At 49.6% G+C, this 22,690-nt stretch overlaps 1 protein-coding gene across 5 annotated transcripts in view; it reads left to right on the top strand.

Moving 5' to 3' along the window:
* Positions 1-4,096: 4,096 nt before the first annotated feature.
* Positions 4,097-22,690, top strand: part of NEK6 (NIMA related kinase 6) — a 376,321-nt gene continuing 357,727 nt past the window's right edge. For 4 of the 5 annotated variants that reach the window (XM_033960759.1, XM_033960763.1, XM_033960760.1 and 1 more), the window contains exons 1-2: positions 4,097-4,214; positions 5,589-5,732. The gene's annotated coding sequence lies outside the window, so the exon portion shown is untranslated. The remainder of the gene's footprint in view (positions 4,215-5,588; positions 5,733-22,690) is intronic. The other variant, XM_033960765.1, reaches the window with a different exon arrangement.

Here is a 22,690-nt window from a genome sequence, read left to right as displayed (position 1 = left end):
GTTTACGTCAAGAAATTGTTGATTGGATGGGAACATCTGGAAGGAGTGGAAATGCAGTGGGCAAAACTGAAAGAAGTAATTGTAAGAGCAACAAACCTTTTTGTGAGGCAAGTAAGTAAAAGTAAGAGGAAAAGAAAGCCATTTTGGTTCTCAAAAGTAGTAGTTGAGAAGGTAAGGAATAAGAGGTTAGCTTTCATAAACTACAAAAGATTACAGAAAGAGAAAGACAGGCAAAAATATCTGGAAAAGTTAAGAGAGGCTGGCTGTGTAGTCAAGAAAGCAAAGATGCAAATAGAAGAAAAAAATAGCTGACACGATAAAATGAGGAGACAAGACATTTTTTAGATATATTAGTGATAGGAAAGAAGTGCAAAAGTGCCATTGTGAGACTCAAAGGTGAAGGGTTAGAAGCTGATAAAGAAAAGGCTGAATTGCTTACCAAATATTTCTGTTCTATGTTCACGGCTGAAGTGCTGAAGTGCCGAAGTGGGACCACAGAAGCAAACATGAATAGGGATGGAGGAGTGGTAGACCTTGATCGATTTTCAGAGGGTTGTGTTCGTGAGGAGCTAGGTGTACATTTAAGGGTGCTGAAGGAACTTAGGGAAGTTCTGGTGGCTCTGCTGACTGACCTTTTCCAAGAGTCTCTAGATTCGGGAGTGGTACCGGAGGACTGGAGAAGGGCGGATGTGGTCCCTCTCCACAAAAGTGGAAGTAAGGAATTACAGGCCAGTAAGTCTGACTTCTGTGGTAAGTAAATTAATGGAAATGCTTTTAAAACAGAGAATGGTGAAGTTTCTGTAATCCTATGGATTAAAGGACTGGAGGCAACATGGATTCACTAGAGGTAGGTCTTCTCAGATAAATCTGATCAATTTCTTTGACTGGGTGACCACAGACTTGGATAGAGGGAGTGCGCTAGATGTGGTGTATTTAGATTTTAGCAAAGCCTTTGATAGTATTCCACATAGACTAGTGGCGTACCAAGGGGGGGGGGGTCTGCCCCGGGTGCAAGCCATGATGGGGGTGTTCCCGGCCTTGGAGTCATGGTCCAGGAACTTTCCTTCTCACAGCCCGGTCCAAGGCTCTGGGTAGGCCCCGTGGCCAGCATGTTCTCAGCCTTCTCGCCTCTCCACTCCGATGGCCTTTTTCCTTCTGTGAAGCTGAAAAAACTGCCAGCCTCGGCAGTGATTCAGCTACATTGTTCGCGACTCCCCTTCCTGCTTTCCGCGTCTGCCAATGACGCAACTTCCTGTTTCTGCCCGGGTGGATTGCGGCAGAGGCAAACACAGAAAGCAGGAAGGGGAGCCACGGGCAACGTAGCTGAATCACTGCCGACGCCGGTAGTTTTTCAGCTTCAAGGAAGGTAAAGGGCCATCAGACAGGAGAGAAGGCTGGGAAGTTTCCGGACCATGACTCAGAATTGACATCGGGGGAGGGGGGGGCAAAGACAAGACTTGTAGGCCTGGCGCTTGTGCAGTTAAGTCGCTGCACGCACCTTGATGTTGCTGGATCAGGGAAGCAGGGTGCGTGGGGGCAGGGGAAGAAGGGTGGCTTGGCTTGTCGGGGGGCAGGGAAAGCAGGGTGGCTTGGCTTGGCTTGTGGGGTGCAGGGAACCAGGGTGCATCGGGGAAGCAGGGTGGCTTGGGGGGGCAGGGAGACAGAAAAAAAGAGAAAGAAATGAAAGAGAGGACACACAATCAGAAGGAAGTGTAACCAGAGAGTCATGAAATCACCAGATAAAGGTAGGAAAATGATTTTATTTTAAATTTAGTGATCAAAATGTCACTTTTAAGAATTTATATATGCTGTCTATATTTTGCACTATATTTAATGGGATCCAGAGGATCCAGAAAGGATCCTGAATCTGGGGGAATGGATCTGGGGATCCTGTCCCGTATTGAGGAAAAAAATTAATGATCATGTTACACATACCCTAGGTACGCCACTGACACAGATGTCTAATAAATAAACTGAGTGCCCTAGAGATGGGTCCCAAATTTATGGGCTGGGTGAAGAACTGGTTGAGTGGAAGGCAACAGAGAGTAGTGATCAATGGAAATTGCTCTGAGGAAAGGAATGTTACCAGTGGTGTGCCTCAAGGTTCTGTTCTTGGGCCTATTCTTTTTAACATTTTTATAAACGATATTGCCGAAGGGCTGTCGGGTAAGATTTGCCTCTTTGCAGATGATACCAAAATCTGCAATAGAGTAGACACCCAGGATGGTATGAATAACATGAAGAAAGACCTGGTGAAGCTTGAAGAATAGTCTAAAATTTGGCAGCTAAAATTTAATGCTAAGAAATGCAAGGTCATGCATTTGGGCTGCAGAAACCCAAGGGAACAGTACAGTTTAAGGGATGAAGAACTTAATTGCATGACAGAAGAACAGGACTTGGGTGTGATTGCATATGATGATCTTAAGGTGGCCAAACAGGTTGAAAAGGTGATGGTGAAAGCTAGAAGGATGCTAGGTTGCATAGGGAGAGGTATGGCCAATAGGAAAAAGGAGGTATTGATGCCCCTGTATAAGACTCTGGTGAGACTGCACCTTCAAAAATATATAAAAAGGATGGAGTCAGTCCAGAAGAAGGCTAGTAAAATGGTGCGTGGTCTTTGTCATAAGGCGTATGGAGACAGACTTAAAGATCTCAATCTGTATACTCTGGAGGAAAGGCAGAAGAGGGAAGATATGATAGAGACGTTTAAATACCTATGTGATGTAAATGCACATGAGTCGAGTCTTATTTGAAAGAAAGCTGTGGAATGAGAGGGCATAGGATGAAGTTAAGAGGTGACAGGTTCAGGAGTAATCTAAGGAAATATTTTTTGACAGAAAGGGTGGTAGATGCGTGAAACATTCTCCCAGAAGAGGTGGTGGAGACAGAGACTGTGTCTGATTTCAAGAAAGCCTGGTATAGTCATGTGGGATCTCTTAGAGAGAGGAAGAGATAATGGTTACTGTAGATGGGCAAACTGCATAGGCCATTTGGCCTTTATCTGCCATCATGTTTCTGTTACTATATCTCCCCTCAGTTGTCTCATTTCCAAACTGAAGAGCCCTAACCTCTTCAGTCTTTCCTCTTACGAGAGGAGTTCCATCCCCGTTATCATCTTGGTCGCTCTTCTTTGAATCTTTTCTAGTGCCGCTAAATCTTTTTTGAGATAAGGAGACCAGAACCGAACACAGTACTCAAGGTGAGGTCGCACCATTGAGTGATTCAGTGGCTTTATAACATTCTTAGTCTTGTTTACCATCCCTTTTCTAATAATTCCTTAGCATCTTGTTTTCTTGGCCACCGCTATACATTGGGCAGAAGGTTTCAGCGTATTGTCCACTATGACACCCAGATCTTTTTCTAGAGCGCTGACCCCCCAAAGTGGACCCTAGCATCTGGTAACTATGTTTTGGACCATTCTTTCCAATGCGCATCACTTTGCATTTGGCTACATTAAATTTCATGTGTTACAGAGCCCGTATCATCTATATCACATAGAATAAGGGCAATTAGAGCTTAAGGTAAAACAGAAGGAAAAGTATGATAGGTAACTACAATTTGGTTTGCAACTTTATGCAATTGGCATCACTTTCAAAGCCAAATGATATTTGATAACGGTATACAGTATTTAATTGATGTGCTGGGCCATTTTTCATGTTTCTACACTTCACCCATAATTGTGTCTGACAATGAAGCTCCAGATATAATAGAAAGAAAAGAATGATAGGTAACTATAATTTATTTTGCAACTTTGATGCCAAATGATAAATGAATTTCGCTATGTGCTGTGCCCCTTTTAAATTCATGGTTATCCTCTCCGCCCCTAATGTTTGGCAATGTAGAATGTTGATTGATTGTAGTGGATGACCGTCTTTCTAGAGATATGTTCTTGCCAAGCTATGATCAAGTTTTAATTTGATTCTGTGTTTTTGTTTTAAAGTATGGCAGAGACTCTCTTATGTTCCAATCGAGTTACTCCACCTTAAAGCTTTTTTAAACCACTATAGTGGCACTGTGAGGCTGTGATCTGACGAGACAGCTCAATCCACCTTAAAGTTTTTCCACCTTAAAGTTTTTGTCAGCTAACCTGTAACCAGTGACGTTGACGTTCCTTTTTTACATATACATGGAGAGCGTCTGCTTCCCCCTTTCTCAGCTGTAGGTCTCTGCGTTCAGGCTGCACTTTAACTACGATTTAATGCTTTTAGTACACAGTAAGTTTGCTACTTTTTATGACTCTTTGCCCTGTTAGTAGATTCTACGTATAGGAACGGTCAGGACCCATTTTCTGTCCAGCTTTATATTCAGGCACTTTAAAGTTCTGTTAACTAAACGGTGACGTGGACCTTTCCTTTTTACATACTGTATACACAAGAGCGTCTGCTTTTCTTTTTCAGCAACAAGGTTCAGCGTTCTGCCTGCACTTTCATTATGTTTGAATGTTTTTAGCACACTACAGGTTTATCACATTTTTTTATGACTGTTGGCACAGTTAGTAGATTTCACACTTCATTTAGGAACGGTCCAGATTTACATTCTCTCAAACTTTTAATTCAGGCACTGATTGAGCTGCCTCGTCTAGTGTGCAGTTGGCTGCTGCTGCTATAATGTGAGAATGTTTTTTAGTTAAAGGAATTGAAATTTACATTAATATCTTTTGCACAGCTTAAATCGACACCACTTTGACTTTCTTTAATGTATGCTTCATGAACTTCAGTCACTCATATAGAGATACTTATTTGGATGTTTCACTTTTTGATAAACTGAAACAAATCTACAAAAAAAAAAGTTGAAGTATAGTCAAATTTCCACCTTCCACAGTGGGTTTCAAATTTCTTTAGTAAAGTTCCACTTCTGAACCTATGGAACACTTACCTTTTTTTTAGTTATGGATTTATTTTCTCCATGATCCTATAGTGTAAGTGTATAATTTCTGAAGACCCTGAAGACAGATGTTGGGTATGTAATACCCCTCCCCTTTAGAAAAGCATAGCGTGCTTTTAGATTCAAACAGTTTTATTGATGCAAACATCATCAAATACAACAAATACAGCATCAAAGCACATCAATAATACATCAATTTTATAATATAATATATGCATAGCGTGCTTTTTAGCACCAGCCATGGGGGTAACAACTCCGGTCCTAAATGAATTCCTATGAGCATGGGAGCTGTTACCCGCCATGGCCGGCGCTAAAAACTGTACTACACTTTTATAAAAGGGGATAGTGTACATGCACCTTCTTCAATCACTCTGAAGACATGCATTTGGTATGTAACATGATTATTTTTAATAGACATCTTGTTTTAGATTTATGTACACTACTTTATGTTCAAGGACAATTATATGTTTTTTTCAATTTGCCATCAGTTTAAATATGTTTTTTTTATTTTGCCATTAATCTGTGCATTCTTTTTACACTTTTGATACTTGCACAGTATGATGGTGTTTAGTAATGTCATTTGATTATCTAATTTTTATTGTTCACATGCTTGTCTTATAATATATTATAGATTTCTTTATATTGTTTTGTCTGTTCTTAATTGTAATTGGTTGTGATGTATTATCTAAATATTATATTTGTAGACTCTTGAAAAAGGCACTTTCGGACAAAACACTGGCCGTGTTGAGTCCAGATGAATAAAGACTTCTGCTTGACGGAATACACCCTGGTTGATAGCATCTCTTCTTCACAACTTTTGCGTTTGTTTGACTTTGTTCGTCTTGAAGGTATCCTTCTGGCTTTTCTTTGACTATTCAGTTCTTGTTAAATTGTAATCATTCGCTATTTTTTTGGTCTGACATTTCTTACAAGGCCACCCATGCATGATAAACACAGGTCTGGGAATGTACATCTAGAAGTCTCTGTGGCTCCTGTACCTCCCCCTTTTCCTCCCCCTCTCTCCTTAGCTCATCAGACTCCTGTAGAAAGTGGGAAATAAAGCTCCATCCATAATCTTCTGTGGTAGCACAATATACACATGGATCACAAATGCAAGTTTCTATGTATGTAGGTGCAATTCAAATGCATATGATGCACGGGCTTTTTTATATTTGCAGTGAGAAAACAATCCCGACATCCTTCGTGGTATGTTCCATAAAGCAAATCTGTGTCTTCTACAGACACATATCATATGTCCACTGATGGCATTGTTCGGGGGTGGGAACAAAATAATGCAAATGTGAAAATGCAAGCAAACAGTTGCACCCTGCGTGTGAGATCCCTTGAGGGGTCAGCTTAAAATATAGATTAAAATATGATTTTTTTTTCTTCCACTTCTGCAGGAAACATATAGATCACTTTTTACTTTCCTGGGGGGGGGGGGGGGGGAAGGGGAGTCTGCTTCCCTGAGACATACTTTTAAGATATCCACATACCATTTTTCTTATGTTGAATCATTCTCATGCTAGGACACTTCCAGAACTGGAAATTTCAGAGAGTTAAAGGGCTGCGCTTCTTTCTGTGCATTACACGGAAATGTTTGTGCATTGCATAAAGTGCTCGTTTTAATTTCATGAACTCGTTGTAATGCAGTTGCATAGGATTTTCAGAGATTGCTATCGGAAATGGATAACGCCACGCAGAATCCTTTCGTGCATTAGAGACTGATATACTTGTATGCTAGACTGGCTACAACCAGATTAAAATTGAACCTTGCTGGCACGGTATCAGGGCCTAAAGGTGCTGACCAACCTGCCCTCATAAACTATGCAAATAGTTACTGCACAGCTATGTAAACTCTACTAGAAATGTCTATTTGCTATTTTTAACAGAAAATGTTGCTTCTACAACTGAACCGTGTAAACGACCTTTTTTTTAATGTAAAAAAAATTGAGACTTATCCGAGAAAGCTATACTGTAGTTCTCAGTTACGTACTGGACAAGAAGTGTCATATATGAGAAATACATTGTGGATGCAAGAGGGCCTTGCATACCCAAAATTGTAGCTCAGGGTGCAGATCTTTTTTTAAAGTTTACCAGAGAGAGGAAGGGGAGCAAGACACTCAGCACGAGTGTCTCCACTCTAGGCCTGATTGGCATGCCGCACACCACCTGCAGAAACCGTTCTGGATGTGACCATGGAAATGGCCGAGGCGTGTGCAGCTAGTGGCTTTATCTCTACAGCACATGTATGCATTTTGATTGTTTATTCTGTGTGCGATAAGCAGAAGCGCCCTAGGGAAGTTGGACCTGGAGTGGGGTGGAAGGGGGGAAGTCCCGCATGCGTGTGCCCCCATATGTTTGTTGGACGGAAAGATGCTTTTCTTCCAGAAGAGCATGTTCTGCTTAGTTTCCCGAGTCTCGTGCCAGGGGTCTGTCTGCATCTTTTGCAGTAAGACATCGTTCATGTCGCTTTTGTGAAGTGGTTCTTTATTTAGGGGGATAAACGAGGATGACCCCTACTGCCTCTTTTTTTTTTTTTTTTTGTCTCTATAAACTAGTGATTAAACAAGTTTTCTTTTATTAGGATGATTATTTTGGCAGCAGCAAAGAGGTGGAATGAATGGCGAGTTTGGGTTCCGCTACACCATCAGCCCCTCTAGTTCCCTTGAACGGCAAAATTGAGATAAGGTGCCTGAAGTCAGAAATGGGGTTTTAGGTCCCTTGACTGTACCAGTAACATGGCCAACAACCTTCTGAGTGGGGCGACCTAGTTTCCAAGTTCCTTTTTTTCTAAGTTTGTTCATACTTAGCAAATGGCTGAGTTCTGCTGAATAAGAAAAGTCCCTGCGAGACATTCTAACTCTTAGGACACTGCTATGTGCGAAGTGTGCATAACGTTTGAGCGCAGGAAAGGGGGTTTTCGCTGTAGTGCTTACCCAGTTCAGCTGCTTGGGTAGTTCATTCATCTCTTGTTGAGGGTAATGTTGTGGTTAAGAGCATAAGAATAGCCTTAAGTATCAAACCAATGGTTCATCTAGCCCAGTATCTCGTCTTCACGGAAGCCAATCCAACTCACAAGTACCTGGCAAACACCCAAATAGTAGCAGCATTCCATGGTTTTATCTAAACTGGGTGGATGAGGTCACATAAAACCTGCGATGTTGAGTAACATCAGTGATCCACTGAACCCTGTATCTAGTCTCCAAGTCCAAGTCTGTTGGGTTAATATGTATGGACCTGAACCCCTAAAAACATATCCAACCCCCCACTTTAAAAAAAAACCCTCAGCAATGCTACTACCCTTGACCACGTTCTTTGGCAACAAATTCCACAGCTTAATTGTACAATAGCTTGTGACACGAATCATAATGAACTGGGAAAATACAGCTTGTCAGAGACTACCGTATTTTCACGCAAATAACGCGCACCCGTATAAAACGCGCACACGGGTATAGCGCGCAGAAATCACGATGATATGTACAAAAACTTTGGTATACTGCGCTCACGGGTATACCGCGCATGCTGCCCGACGCTCCTTTCGCCCGCCCTGACTTTCCGTGCGCTGTCCCGACTCTCCGTTCACCCCCCCTGACTTCCGTGCACTGTCCCCCCTTGAAGGTCTGTCCCCATCCTGAAAGCCTGCTGCCCCCCCCGACGTCCGATACATCCCTCCCCCCGAAGGACCGCCGACTCCCCAACAATATCGGGCCAGGAGGGAGCCCAAATCCTCCTGGCCACGGCGACCCCCTAACCCCACCCCGCACTACATTACGGGCAGGAGGGATCCCAGGCCCTCCTGCCCTCGACGCAAACCCCCCTCCCCCCAACGACCGCCCCCCCCAAGAACCTCCGACCGCCCCCCCAGCCGACCCGCGACCCCCCTGGTGACCCCCATGACCCCCCCACCCCCCTTCCCCGTACCATTGGTAGTTGGGCCAGAAGGGAGCCAAACCCTCCTGGCCACGGTGACCCCCTAACCCCACCCCGCACTACATTACGGGCAGGAGGGATCCCAGGCCCTCCTGCCCTCGACGCAAACCCCCCTCCCCCCCACTGACCGCCCCCCCCAAGAACCTCCGACCGCCCCCCCAGCCGACCCGCGACCCCCCTGGCGACCCCCACGACCCCCCCACCCCCCTTCCCCGTACCTTTGGTAGTTGGCCGGACAGACGGGAGCCAAACCCGCCTGTCCGGCAGGCAGCCAACGAAGGAATGAGGCCGGATTGGCCCATCCATCCTAAAGCTCCGCCTACTGGTGGGGCCTAAGGCGCGTGGGCCAATCAGAATAGGCCCTGGAGCCTTAGGTCCCACCTGGGGGCGCGGCCTGAGGCACATGGGCCCAACCCGACCATGTGCCTCAGGCCGCGCCCCCAGGTGGGACCTAAGGCTCCAGGGCCTATTCTGATTGGCCCACGCGCCTTAGGCCCCACCAGTAGGCGGAGCTTTAGGATGGATGGGCCAATCCGGCCTCATTCCTTCGTTGGCTGCCTGCCGGACAGGCGGGTTTGGCTCCCGTCTGTCCGGCCAACTACCAAAGGTACGGGGAAGGGGGGTGGGGGGGTCGTGGGGGTCGCCAGGGGGATCGCGGGTCGGCTGGGGGGCGGTCGGAGGTTCTTGGGGGGGGCGGTCGTTGGGGGGGAGGGGGGTTTGCGTCGAGGGCAGGAGGGCCTGGGATCCCTCCTGCCCGTAATGTAGTGCGGGGTGGGGTTAGGGGGTCGCCGTAGCCAGGAGGGTTTGGGCTCCCTTCTGGCCCGATATTGTCGGGAAGTCGGCGGTCCTGCCGGGGGGGGGATGTATCGGACGTCGGGGAGTCGACCGGGCAAGAGGGCTTGGGCTCCCTCTTGCTCCGATCGTGGATGCGGGTGCGGGTGGGAGCGCGTGCGAGCGGTCGTTCGGGGTGGGGGTGCGAGCGGTCCTGCTGGGGGGGTGAATCGGGCGTCGGGCGGGGTGGGAACTATGTTTTAAAACTTTTGTATACCGCGCTCACGCATATAACGCGCGAGGGGTATGCGCGGTAGGTAAAAACGCGTATAACGAGCGCGTTATATGCGTGAAAATACGGTACTCATAGTTTAACAAGAATAAGGATATTCCTTGTGTGTATATTTGCAGTGTTTTACTACTATATCAAATTTGTAATCACCTTACAGGTTGGGTTGTGCTACCTTCTTCATGTGTCAAAACATACTGTTACATGGCTTTGAATAGGACCAAGTCCTTATGCTTGTACAGAGACTGTATACATTAGTGATGCTCTTTATAAATGACAAAAGAGGGATTAATGTGGTGAGACCTCATTTTCCTGTCTCTCTGCACTGCTTTTTTTTTTTTTTTTTACTTGTTTCAGAATTCATGTTCTAAATATTACTCATCAGAGGAGGGAAGGTATTCTTGGAATGCACATTGATACTGTACTATTTATTTGAGTTTATTTCTGGAATGGATTTTGCTTTGGTTTATTGTAAATTGCTCAGATAAGTCAATGACCTATATGTCCAGAAGAAACTTACCCTCCCTTTACAAAATCACGGAAGCAGTTTTTAGCGCAGGCCAGTGCACTGAATGCTTTGTGCTTCTTCAGTCCAAAAAGGTAGGCCTTCTCTTCCCCAGTGCATCATGTGCTGCACAGGGAGGAGCCTAAGGCTCTGTTTGGCTCAGATGCCTAAGGCCCCTTCCTCTTTATCCTGGGAACCAGGATAAAGCCCTGATTGGCTCAGATGCCTTAGGCTCCTCCCTGTTCATCACATTACACTGAGGGGAAGGCCCACCATTTTGGACTGGCGGGCCTCGAAGCAGGTGGGACCACATCCCTCCTACTCCCAACTTGTGAAAAAGATATATGGGAGATTCAGGGAGCATCCGTGGCAGGAGGGAGTGGATATCCCTCCTGCCTTTTTTTAGGAGGAAGGGGGTAGGGTAGAGGATGGTTTGGGGGTAGCACCTGGCATGGGGTCTCCATTGGCAGGAACAAGTGGGCAAATCTCCTACCAATTTTTCCTCACGCTGGGGGAGGAGGGGGGATTAGCAAAGCAGGAGGGAGTGAACATCCCTCCTGTCTTTTTTTTTTTTTTCTTCTCGTTTGAGAGTGAAGGTCAGCAAGGCAGGAGGGAATGGACATTCTTCCTGCTGATTTTCGCTGGCACCAGAGGGGGGGTATTGGCAAGGTGCTGGTTCATTGGGGAGTGCTGTTATTGGCGGGGGTGGGGTGGGGGGGTTCTTTTTGTCTTTTTTAATGGGGCAGATATTATGCATAGCCCATTAAAAAAAAATGGTTTCCTGCCCCAAACAGCTGAGTGGCAGGAGGCTGCTTTGGGGCTTCCCTTGCCTCTCAGCTGTTAAGGCTTCCCCTACTGGCTGAGTTTGTGTGAGAGTTGCTCTCACAGTAATTAATCAGACTGGAGAGACGGGGATTACGACGAATCTCCATGTGAATCATTTGCATGCAAAATTTATTTATTTAAAAAATTTATATGCCACCTAAACTCCACGTGGTTTCCAAGTATAAAACATTCATAAAATTACATTATCAACATAAAATCCTAACCATTGTTTCAATCATGCTAAACAAAGGGCTCCTTTTACAAAGGTGCATTAGAGCCTTAATGCGTGGAATAGCGCACGCTAAAATTCCACGCGCGCTAGCCACTACCACCTCCTTTTGAGCAGGCGGTAGTTTTTCGGGTAGCACACTAATCCGGTGTGTGAGCGTTAAACCCTAGCGCACCTTTGTAAAATGAGCCCAAAGTATCCAAATATCACATATGTCTTTCTCTGCTGCCTAGATATAGGCAATTACAAGACAGCTGGGTTAGTAATAATTTCTTAAAATTATAGCATAAAATATTCTCTGCAGCATCTACAGGTAGGCATCAACGAACAACTGGGTTTGTAAAGGACTGGAGATCCTGGCTAGTCAGAGTAATGTGAAATAAGAAATAAAACAAACCCATTTCATTTTTAAACTTAAAACTCACCTATCAATCAAATGTAATAAAATAAGTTAACAGGAAAAAAATAATAATTTCTTAAAATGAATGCATCAATAGCTCTTCTAGAATCGGCCCAAAAATCAGAGCGGAGCAGACCCACACAGTCTTACTAATCCTCTTTAGTGCAGTCAGGGCCTGCTATATCCCACCCCCTCTACTATTTATTATTTCATAGCGCTGAAAGGCATACGCAGCGCTGTATGTTTTAACATATAATAGACAGCCCCTGCTCAGAAGAGCTTACAATCTAATTTAGACAGGATATTTCAGGGTTGGGGAGATTATGGTAGAGGAAATGATACAGTGGGTCTAGGTATCTGACAACAGTGAGTGGGAGTTAAGAGTTGAAAGCAGTTTCAAAAAAGTGGGCTTTTTGCTTGGATTTGAATACTGCTAAGAATGAAACGCGACACCTTGATTCAGGCAGCCTGTTCCAGGCATACGGTGCCACAAGAAAGAAGGGACGGAGTCTGGAGTTGGCAGTGGGTACAGATAAGAGGGGCTTGCCCGATGAACGGAGATCACGGGGAGGAGAATAGGGGCGATAAGTGAAGAGAGATATTGTGGGGGGGGGGGCTTCAGAGTGAATACACTGATAAGTCAACAAGAGGAGTTTAAATTATACAATATTTGGAAATGGATGGGAAGCCCCTCTAATGTAAACTGCCTGTTAATGAGTGTAGGAGGGGCAGCCCTGGAATGCAAGTATGCTCATTGGTCTGCTACTATTGCACTGATAGCAGGTAATTATTTTGCCTTTGTTTTTGTTAGTGCCATGCTAACTTCCTAGTGGGTGGCTTGGCCCTTTCTTTGTGCAGCAGGGATGTTATCTTTATTTTCATGGTTAGAGCAGTGGGCTGAGAACTAGGAACAGCAGAGTCCCATTCCTGCTGATGCTCTTTCTGAGCTTGTGGGAGGCACTTAACCCTCCTTTGGCTCAGGTGCAGACTTAACCCTCCTTTGGCTCAGGTGAGATCCGTGTCCAATTGCAGGCAGGCCGACAAATTCACTAAATGCCTGCATGCAAATGGGGGCAATCGTTGGCAACCCCCCCCCCCCACCACCACCACACTGACTTCATGGATCGCTGTAGAGCGACCCTTGAACATGCGCAGACCATCTTCCTTGACTGTAGATCAGGGGTGTCCAACCTGCAGCCCGAGGGCTGCATGCGGCCCAGTGAAGTTTTTTGTGCAGCCCCGGTCGAGGGCGATGCAGTGTTTACCGTCTTGCCGGCTCCTTCCTGTGTCTTGCTGCAGCGTTTGCTGTTTGTGCGGCCCAGAAACATTTTTTTCTGCCAATGCGGCCCAGCGAAGCCAAAAGGTTGGACACCCCTGCTGTAGATGGTCTGTGCATGCGCTGGTCCTTCATGTCTGTGGGGGTTTTTTTTTTCTTTTTTTCCATACTTTTCTGTCTTTTTTTACTTCGCGATCCCGTGGTTTTAACCTGCTTTAAAACCCGCCGGTTAAAACAATGGGCTCGCACTTCGGGGAAGGGCTGGAGAGTCGGGGCAGAGAGCAGGGTTTTAGCACCAGTCGCTAGTTTTTTGATCGGCCAGCCAGTTGGTGTGCCAAAAGAAAGTTTAGTGACTCCTGTCCTTCCTGCTTTGCATGCCGATTCCCCTCATTTGCATGCACGGATCAGGATCGGATCGGTACACAGGTTAGTGAATCGGGTCGGAGAGAAATCGTGTCGCAAAGGGTTCGCAAACCGATCGGTACACGATCGGTTTGCTTAGTGAATTTAGCCCATAGATTGTAAGCACTCCAGTATTAGGAAAATACCTTGTATAATTGTAATGTACCTTGATGTACACCAAAGACCCTATATAACACTGATGTTGGGGTCTAAGATATTTAACCATGTTTTAAGTGAATCAACATTATATAATAGCCATTAAAAAAAAGGTCCAGCTCTTTATCCCAGGACAAGCAGGCATGATATTCTCACATGTGGGTGACGTCATCTACGGAGCCCCGACGCGGACAGCTTTTCAAGCAAACTTGATTGAAGATTCAAGTTTGCTGTGCTGCACCACGCATGTGTGCCTTCCTGCTCCACTAGAGGGCGCATCCCCTCCTCGTGGTCTCCAGTTCGTTTCTTTCCGCGGAGCCACGAAGTCCTGTACTTTTAGGTCTCTGCCCAAAGTGCCTTCTAGCACCGCGGCTTTCTTATTTTTCTTGTCGGAGAGTCGCTGTGCGTGTTGTGATTTCGTCTGTTTATTGTTTTTTCCTCTGCCTGGGGGCTCCCGGGTTGTCGTGGCCGCGTTGCCTCGTTGGCCACGGCCTCCACTATTGCTTATGTCCCGGCCCTTGTCCGGGTTTAAGAAGTGCACCCGGTGCGAGCGTCTTCTCTCGCTTACAGACCCGCATCGTTGGTGCATTCGGTGTTTGGGGGCTGATCATCCCATTAAGTCCTGCCCCCAGTGTGCTACTTTTCAGCACCGAGCCCTCCGTCGGCGTAAGACCCGTATGGCGGACCTTTTTGCGGTCGACCTGCCCTCGTCCTCGGCCTCAAGGTCAGCCTCGGCCCCGGCCTTGACCTCGGCCTCGGGTACCTCGGCCCCGCCTTGAGACTCGACCCCGAAGGCCTCGGGTTCAATGAAGTCCTCGGCTCTGGGTAAGTCCCCTCTTCCTCCTGCAGGTTCCACACCGGCGAAGAAGCCAGCCTTGGGGACGCCGGCCGGGCATGGTGGGAGTTCCTTGCCTGTGGCCCCGGCGAAGCTCTCCAAATCTTCGGGACGTGCCTCCACCACAAGGGAATACTCTGCATCGAGGACGCCCTCGGTGGAGTGCACTGCAGCCTTGGACATGCCGTCGATGCTGTCCGTGCTGGTTTTTCAGGACATGCTCCGGTGATGATCTCGTTGGAGCTGTCCGCTGCGCTGGCCCATCTTCACCCGGCCCCGACCTCGCGTGCGCCGGACTAGCCTGAGCCTCGCATCGAGGCGCCTGGGGGCAAGGTGCACCGGTCTCGGCACCTATCGTCGTCCTCCGACTCCTCACCCCGGGCCTCGAGGTGTTCTTCCCCCGCAGGGCTCCGCGGGGCGAAGCGCCGCTCTAGGCATGCCGAGACCTCGGGCAGGGGCTCTAAGAAGGCCCGAAGTTCCCCTCCGAAGCAGGGTCGCTCCCCGACTTCTCGGGCTGGAGGACCGCTGAGGGTTACAGAATTGTCTCTGTCTAACCCTCGGCTCTTACTTATTCCCCCTTGGTCCGGGGCTCTGGTCCGAGGCTCGAGGCTTTCGCCGAGGGAGTTCGGGGATCGGTCTCCGACCAGTCATCGGTCGGTGCCACGTACCCCAGCGTCGTCTCCGAGGAGCTCCTCGAGGCAACGTAGGTCCTTGACCCCGGAGCGCTCTTTGTGTGCCTCCGGGGGTTCTGAGCGTGTTACGGAGCGGGAGCCTCGTTACTCTAGAGAGGCTTCCCCGTCTTTTTCTGCACCGAGGCGGTCTCGCTCGGCGTCGCCGCTCGGGGATCGTCCCGGCCGTCTTTCACCAAATTTGTCCAGGACATGGGTAGGGTGCTTGACCTGGACCTCCAGTCAGACTCCAGGTATTCCAAGGAGTATCTGGCGGAGCTGGATATGCCCTCTCCGCCTAGAGAATCCCTCAGGCTGCCGTTGAATCCTGTGCTCCGGCAAACCTTTATCAGGAACCTGGAGACTCCCTATATGGTGACGGCTGTCCCCTCTAAGATGGAGTCGAAATATCGCACGGTTCCTTGTCCGGGGTTCGAGCACCAGCAGCTGTCTCACCAATCGTTACTGGTGGAATCGTCCTTGAAGAAGGCTCACACCTCCCGTGTCTCTGTGGCGGTCCCTCCAGGTCGTGAGGGCAGGACCTTGGATAAGTTCGGCCGTAGGCTCTATCAGAACTCCATGATGGCCTCTAGGGTGCTGAACTACGCCTTTACCTTCACGTCCTATATTAAGCATCTGATTGGACTGTTGGCGGCGTTCCGGGCGGATTTGCCGGCCTCCCGCAGGGGGGCGTTTGACCTGCTCCTGGAGGATTTTTCCAATTTGCGGCTCCATCTTTTTCATGTGGCTTACGATGGCTTTGAGCTTTTGTCCAGGGTCTCCGCTTTTGCCGTGGCCATGAGTCGGCTGGCATGACTGCGCCTGGTCGACATGGACCCGAATTTACAAGATCGGTTGGCGAACCTCCCCTGTGTAGGCAAGGAGTTGTTCGATGACACCATTGAGGCGGCTACGAAACGACTTTCGGAGCATGAGAAGTCGTTTGCTTCATTGGTCAGACCGAAGCCGAAGCCGTCCACGTCGAGGCCCTTCCGGGCCCCTCCGCGCCGCTACCCACAGAAGTCTACGCCGGCATTTTCTTGGCCTTCGCCTAGGCATCAGCAGGCACATCCTAGGACTTTGCCTAAGTCTCAGCCGGCCGCTGCTTCCAAGCCGCCCCGTCTTTTTGACGGGGTGAACGGATGGGGGCAGGCCCCTTCGCACAGATTTCAGGCCTTCTTCCCATCGGGGGCCATCTCAGAGCCTTTTACCCTCGTTGGGAAGCCCTCACGTCCGACGCATGGGTCCTGGGCGTGATTTCCTTGGGTTACTCTCTCAACTTTCGGGAGCTTCCGAGTGCGTGTCCTCCCAATCGGGCGCAGTTGTCCCTCCTTCTCTCGGAGGCCCGAGATCTTCTTCGCCTGCGGGCGATGGAAGTGGTCCCTCCTGGTCAACGAGGGCGAGGGTTTTACTCACGTTACTTTTTGGTCCCGAAAAAGACAGGGGACCTGCGCCCGATTCTGAACTTGAGACGCCTCAACAAATACCTTGTGCGGGAAAAGTTTCGGATGCTTTCCCTTCCGATTTTTTATCTCTTGTTGGACGAGGGGGATTGGCTCTGCTCCCTCAATCTGAAGGAGGCCTACATGCATGTCCCGGTGCATCCTGCTTACCGCCGGTTTCTGCATTTTCAGATGGGAGAGTACCATCTGCAATATCGGGTCCTCCCCTTTGGTCTGGCCTCGTCCCCTCGAGTCTTCACGAAGTGTTTCATGGTGGTCGCAGCTGCCTTGCGGTCCGAGGGTCTTCAGGTATTTCCCTACCTGGACGACTGGTTGATCAAGGTGCCGTCCAGGGAGGGGGTTATCTCAGCGACCCGACAGACTATTATCTTCCTTCAGGGTTTGGGGTTCGAGATAAACTTTCCAAAGTCCCAGCTGTGCCCCTCTCAGTCCTTACAGTTCATCAGGGCCGTGCTGGACACGGTTCGCCTCCGTTCCTTCCTTCCTCCTCCTCGATTGGAGGCGCTGGTCAGTCTGAGTCAGCAGGTTTCGCGTCAGGCCTCGGTCTCGGCGAAACGCATGATGGCTCTGCTGGGGCATATGGCTTCTACCGTCCATGTCACACCATTCGCTCAACTGCATCTGCGGATACCTCAGTGGACGTTGGCCTCTCAGTGGCGTCAGGAGCGGGACCCGATATCCAGTCCCGTGACGGTGACTCCTTCTTTGAGACGATCGCTCCGTTGGTGGGCCAACTCTTCCAATCTTTCCAGGGGTTTGCTCTTTCTCGCCCCTCCACACCACCAGGTCCTCACCACGGACTCTTCGGAGTACGCTTGGGGGGCTCATCTGGACGGGCTATGCACTCAGGGGATGTGGTCAGCGGAGGATCGTCACTGTCACATCAACGTCTTGGAACTTCGGACCATTTATCTGGCGGCGGTGGCCTTCCAGCACCTGCTTCACAACCGGGTGGTTCTGGTCTGTACGGACAATCAGGTGGCGATGTATTATGTAAACAAGCAAGGGGGGACGGGGTCCTGGTCCCTGTGTCAGGAGGCTCTTCGTCTTTGGGGGTGGGCGATTTCCCAAAACATCTTCCTTCGAGCAGTTTACATTCAGGGGGAGCGGAACTGTCTGGCTGACAAGCTCAGCCGCCTTCTCCAGCCGCACGAGTGGTCGCTGCATTCTCGGGTCTTGCGACAGGTGTTCGAGCGGTGGGGGACTCCTCAGATAGATCTGTTCGCCTCCCCCGTCAATCACAAACTGCCTCTCTTTTGTTCCAGGATGTATTCCCCGGATCGTCTCGAGGCCAATGCCTTCCTCCTCGATTGGGAGGGGAAGTTCCTCTACGCGTTTCTGCCTTTTCCTCTGATCCTGCGGACGCTTGTACATCTCAGGTCGGCGCTAGCCACTCTGATCCTGATTGCTCCTCGGTGGCCTCGCCAGCCTTGGTTCTCCCTGCTTCTTCAACTCAGCATCAGGGAGCCTCTGCTTCTACCTATTTTTCCCTCTCTGCTATCTCAGAGTCGGGGTTCACTTTTGCATCCCAATCTTCAGTCTCTACATCTGACCGCTTGGTTCCTTTCCCCCTGACTTCTCTTCCTTTGTCTCAGTCAGTTTGGGAGGTGTTGGAGGCTTCTCGTAAAGTCTCGACTAGACTCTGCTACTCTCAGAAGTGGACAAGATTCTCGTCCTGGTGTTCGTCTCATCATCTCGACCCAGTGTCGGTGCCTGTGTCTTCGGTTCTGGAATATTTGCTTTCTTTGTCTCATTCCGGTCTAAAGACGACTTCTATTCGGGTACATCTTAGTGTGATTGCTGCCTTCCATCAGCATCTTGACGGGAAGTCCCTTTCCCTTCATCCTTTGGTTTCTCGTTTCATGAGGGGTCTCTTGAATGTCCATCCTCCTCTCAAGCCTCCCCCTGTGGTTTGGGATCTTAATGTGGTCCTGGCTCAACTTATGAAACCTCCGTTTGAGCCTATGGATACGTGTCATCTCAAATTCCTCACTTGGAAGGTGATCTTCCTGCTTGCACTCACTTCTGCTCGGAGAGTTAGTGAGCTGCAGGCCTTGGTGGCGGACCCGCCTTTTACTGTATTCCATCATGATAAGGTGGTTCTCCGCACTCATCCCAAGTTTTTGCCTAAGGTGGTGTCTGATTTTCATCAGTCCATTGTTCTGCCGGTGTTTTTTCCCAAGCCCCACTCTCATCCGGGCGAGGTGGCGCTTCACACCCTTGACTGTAAGAGGGCGTTGGCCTTTTATCTTCAACGCACTCAGTCTCATCGGTCGGTTCCTCAATTGTTTTTGTTCTTTGACCCTAATCGGTTGGGACGCCCCGTTTCCAAGCGCACCTTGTCCAACTGGTTGGCTGCTTGTATTTCTTTTTGCTACGCTCAGGCTGGTCTCACGCTGCATGGTCGGGTCACAGGTCATAAAGTCCGAGCGATGGCGGCTTCTGTAGCTTTCCTCAGGAGATTTGCCTATCGAGGAGATTTGCCTATCGAGGAGATTTGCAAGGCTGCCACTTGGTCTTCGGTTCATACTTTCACCTCCCACTACTGTCTGGATACTCTGTCCAGGAGCGATGGCCATTTTGGCCAATCGGTTTTACGTAATCTGTTTTCTTGAATTGCCAACTTCCCTCCGTCCCTTTTTCATTAGCTTGGAGGTCACCCACATGTGAGAATATCATGCCTGCTTGTCCTGGGATAAAGCACAGTTACTTACCATAACAGGTGTTATCCAGGGACAGCAGGCATATATTCTCACAACCCGCCCTCCTCCCCGAGGTTGGCTTCTTAGCTGGTTATGTGAACTGGAGACCACGAGGAGGGGATGCGCCCTCTAGTGGAGCAGGAAGGCACACATGCGTGGTGCAGCACAGCAAACTTGAATCTTCAATCAAGTTTACTTGAAAAGCTGTCCGCATCGGGGCTCCGTAGATGACGTCACCCACATGTGAGAATATATGCCTGCTGTCCCTGGATAACACCTGTTACGGTAAGTAACTGTGCTTTACCACGTTATAGTAATCCTTTTTTCTATCGAGCTGCATTAGATGGGGTCTGCAGTGTAGTACTGAAAAGGCATGGACCAAATCCAAATTTATTTTCTTTTCCTGGTATAGTCGCCCTAGTGCTTAAGCTAAAGGTGGGTAGCTTTTTTTTCTCCTGGTTGTGTGGTCAGTATGACTATTTTTCTTCCTGTCATACTTGAATTGTAATGGTGACCTTACTGAGGGCTCCTTTTACAAAGGCGCACTAGCGGTTTAACGCACGTAATAGTGCACGCTAAACTGCCAAACACGCTAGCCGCTACCGCCTCTTCTTGAGCAGGCGGTAGTTTTTGGCCAGCGCAGGGAATAGCGCGTAATGAAAAGTCGTGCGTGTTAACCCCGCTAGTGCGGCTTTGTAAAAGGAGCCCTGAGTTTCAATACAGATTTCATGCAATCTACTATAATAAAATGCTAAACGTGCATGCGCACTCTTACCGCCGTGTTCCCTGATCCCTGATCTGTAGTTCCGTGGTCGGCAGAGTGCACATGCGCGCTTAGCTTTCCAGTGACCGCCAGACAAATTGGAAAATGCTGACTTTCCTGCTCGCACAATACAATTTGCCTCTGAAGTTGATGTGCATGCACGCTTACAACTGCCCCACACTCGCAGACCTCCAGATTTTCCTCCATCGGAGCCGGAGGGAAGGTGGGGGAAAAGCAAAAAACTCTACAGCAGAGACACTACCCCCTCTTTATTTACATGGCCGAAGTTCAAAGCCGCGGCAGCGACTCCTCTCTCTCGAGCTGCACCTGCGTCAGAGAAGGCTTCCGATGCAGGCGGGGATCGAGAAAGAAGCCGCCGTCGCAGCTTTGAAGTTAAAAATAAACTTCACAAAAGAACCACCTGAACCCCCGTTGATCCTCCCATTGTGGTTTGACCCTCCCCTTCCCGTGGTCCCGACAAACTTGCCGACTCCAGCAGCATCCGCAGCACTCTACACACGCTGCTTCGGGGTCTTCTACTGCCCTGATTTGCTCTGCCGTGTCTCTAATGATGTCATCAGGGATGTGCAAGAGTACATCAGGGCAGTAGAAGGCCCCGAAGCAGCGTGTGCAGAGTGCTGCAGACACTGCTGGAGTCGGCAGGTTTGTCAGGACTGCGGGAAAGGAAGGGGGGGGAGGCAAGGGACTAAGGGAGCTGGCCAGACCGTGGGAAGGGAAAGGGGGGTAGGGGAAAATGCTGCTGCTGCAAAGGGGTGTGGGTGGAGGCGGCCTGAGGCACATGGTCGGGTTGGGCCCATGTGCCTCAGGCCGCGCCCCCAGGTGGGACCTAAGGCTCCAGGGCCTATTCTGATTGGCCCACGCGCCTTAGGCCCCACCAGTAGGCGGAGCTTTAGGACGGATGGGCCAATCCGGCCTCATTCCTTCGTTGGCTGCCTGCCGGACAGGCGGGTTTGGCTCCCGTCTGTCCGGCCAACTACCAAAGGTACGGGGAAGGGGGGTGGGGGGGTCGTGGGGGGTCGGCCAGGGGGGTTGCGGGTCGGCTGGGGGGGCGGTCGGAGGTTCTTGGGGGGGGCGGTCGTTGTGGGGGGGGGGGGGGGGGTTTGCGTCGAGGGCAGGAGGACCTGGGATCCCTCCTGCCCGTAATGTAGTGCGGGGTGGGGTTAGGGGGTCGCCGTGGCCAGGAGGGTTTGGGCTCCCTTCTGGCCCGATATTGTCGGGAAGTCGGCGGTCCTTCGGGGTGGGGGTGCGAGTGGTCCTGCCGGGGGGGATGTATCGGACGTCGGGGAGTCTGCCGGGCAAGAGGGCTTGGGCTCCCTCTTGCTCCGATCGTGGATGCGGGTGCGGGTGGGAGCGCGTGCGAGCGGGTCGTTCGGTGTGGGGGTGCGAGTGGTCCTGCCGGGGGGGGATGTATCGGACGTCGGGGAGTCGGCCGGGCAAGAGGGCTTGGGCTCCCTCTTGCTCCGATCGTGGATGAGGGTGCGGGTGGGAGGGCGTGCGAGCGGTCGTTCGGGGTGGGGGTGCGAGCGGTCCTGCTGGGGGGGTGAATCGGGCGTCGGGCGGGGTGGGAACTATGTTTAAAAACTTTTGTATACCGCGCTCACGCATATAGCGCGCGAGGGGTATGCGCGGTAGGTAAAAACGCGTATAACGCGCGCGTTATACTAAAAACTAAACTAAACCTTAGGTTTGTATACCGCACCATCTCCGCGTGCGCAGAGCTCGGCACGGTTTACAGAGGTTGAGAGGAAAGGAACTACAAAGAAAGGGTATAGGAGAGGGACTGAGAAAATAGGGAGGGGCAGGGAACTAGAGAACGGGAGGTGATTAGATTTTTGAGAAGAGCCAAGTTTTCAAGCGTTTACGGAAGGATTGGAAGGAGCTAGAATTTCTGAGCGGGGATGAGAGGTTGTTCCAGAGTTCCGTAGTTCTAAAGGGGAGGGATGTTCCGAGTTTTCCTGCGCGGGATATACCTTTTATAGATGGGAAAGATAGTTTCAGTTTTTGGGAGGGTCTAGAAGAGAGCGGGTTTGAGGAATTCCAGAAGAGTGGGATAACGGGAGGAAGGACGCCATGTAGAATCTTGAAGGCTAAGCAGGCACATTTATAGAGGACTCTGGAGTATACTGGGAGCCAGTGGAGCTTGGAGAGGAGTGGGGAAACGTGATCGAACTTGCCTTTTGCGAAAATAAGCTTGGCCGCGGCGTTCTGAATTAGCTGAAGTCTAAGGAGGTTTTTCTTAGTTAGGCTTATATAGATGGAGTTGCAGTAGTCTAGTCTAGAGAGGATGGTGGATTGAACGAGGATGGCGAAATGAGAATGATGAAAGCAAGATCTTACTTTCCTCAACATATGGAGGCTGAAGAAGCATTTTTTTACCAGGGAGTTGAGGTGATCGTTGAAGGAGAGAGAGGAGTCTAAGATGATGCCTAGGACTTTGCTTGAAAACTCAAGCTGAAGAGTGGGGCCGGAAGGTAGAGGGATGGAGGTGGGTAAATGGTCTGAGATTGGGCCGAGCCAGAGTAGTTTGGTTTTGGACTCATTCAGTTTCATTTGTACAGATTGGGCCCA

The sequence above is a fragment of the Geotrypetes seraphini genome, chromosome 10, assembly GCF_902459505.1.
Source record: "Geotrypetes seraphini chromosome 10, aGeoSer1.1, whole genome shotgun sequence".
NCBI classification, from domain to species: Eukaryota; Metazoa; Chordata; class Amphibia; order Gymnophiona; family Dermophiidae; genus Geotrypetes; species Geotrypetes seraphini.
Note: the sequence above shows the minus strand (reverse complement) of the source record. Positions and strands in the feature narration are given on the sequence as shown.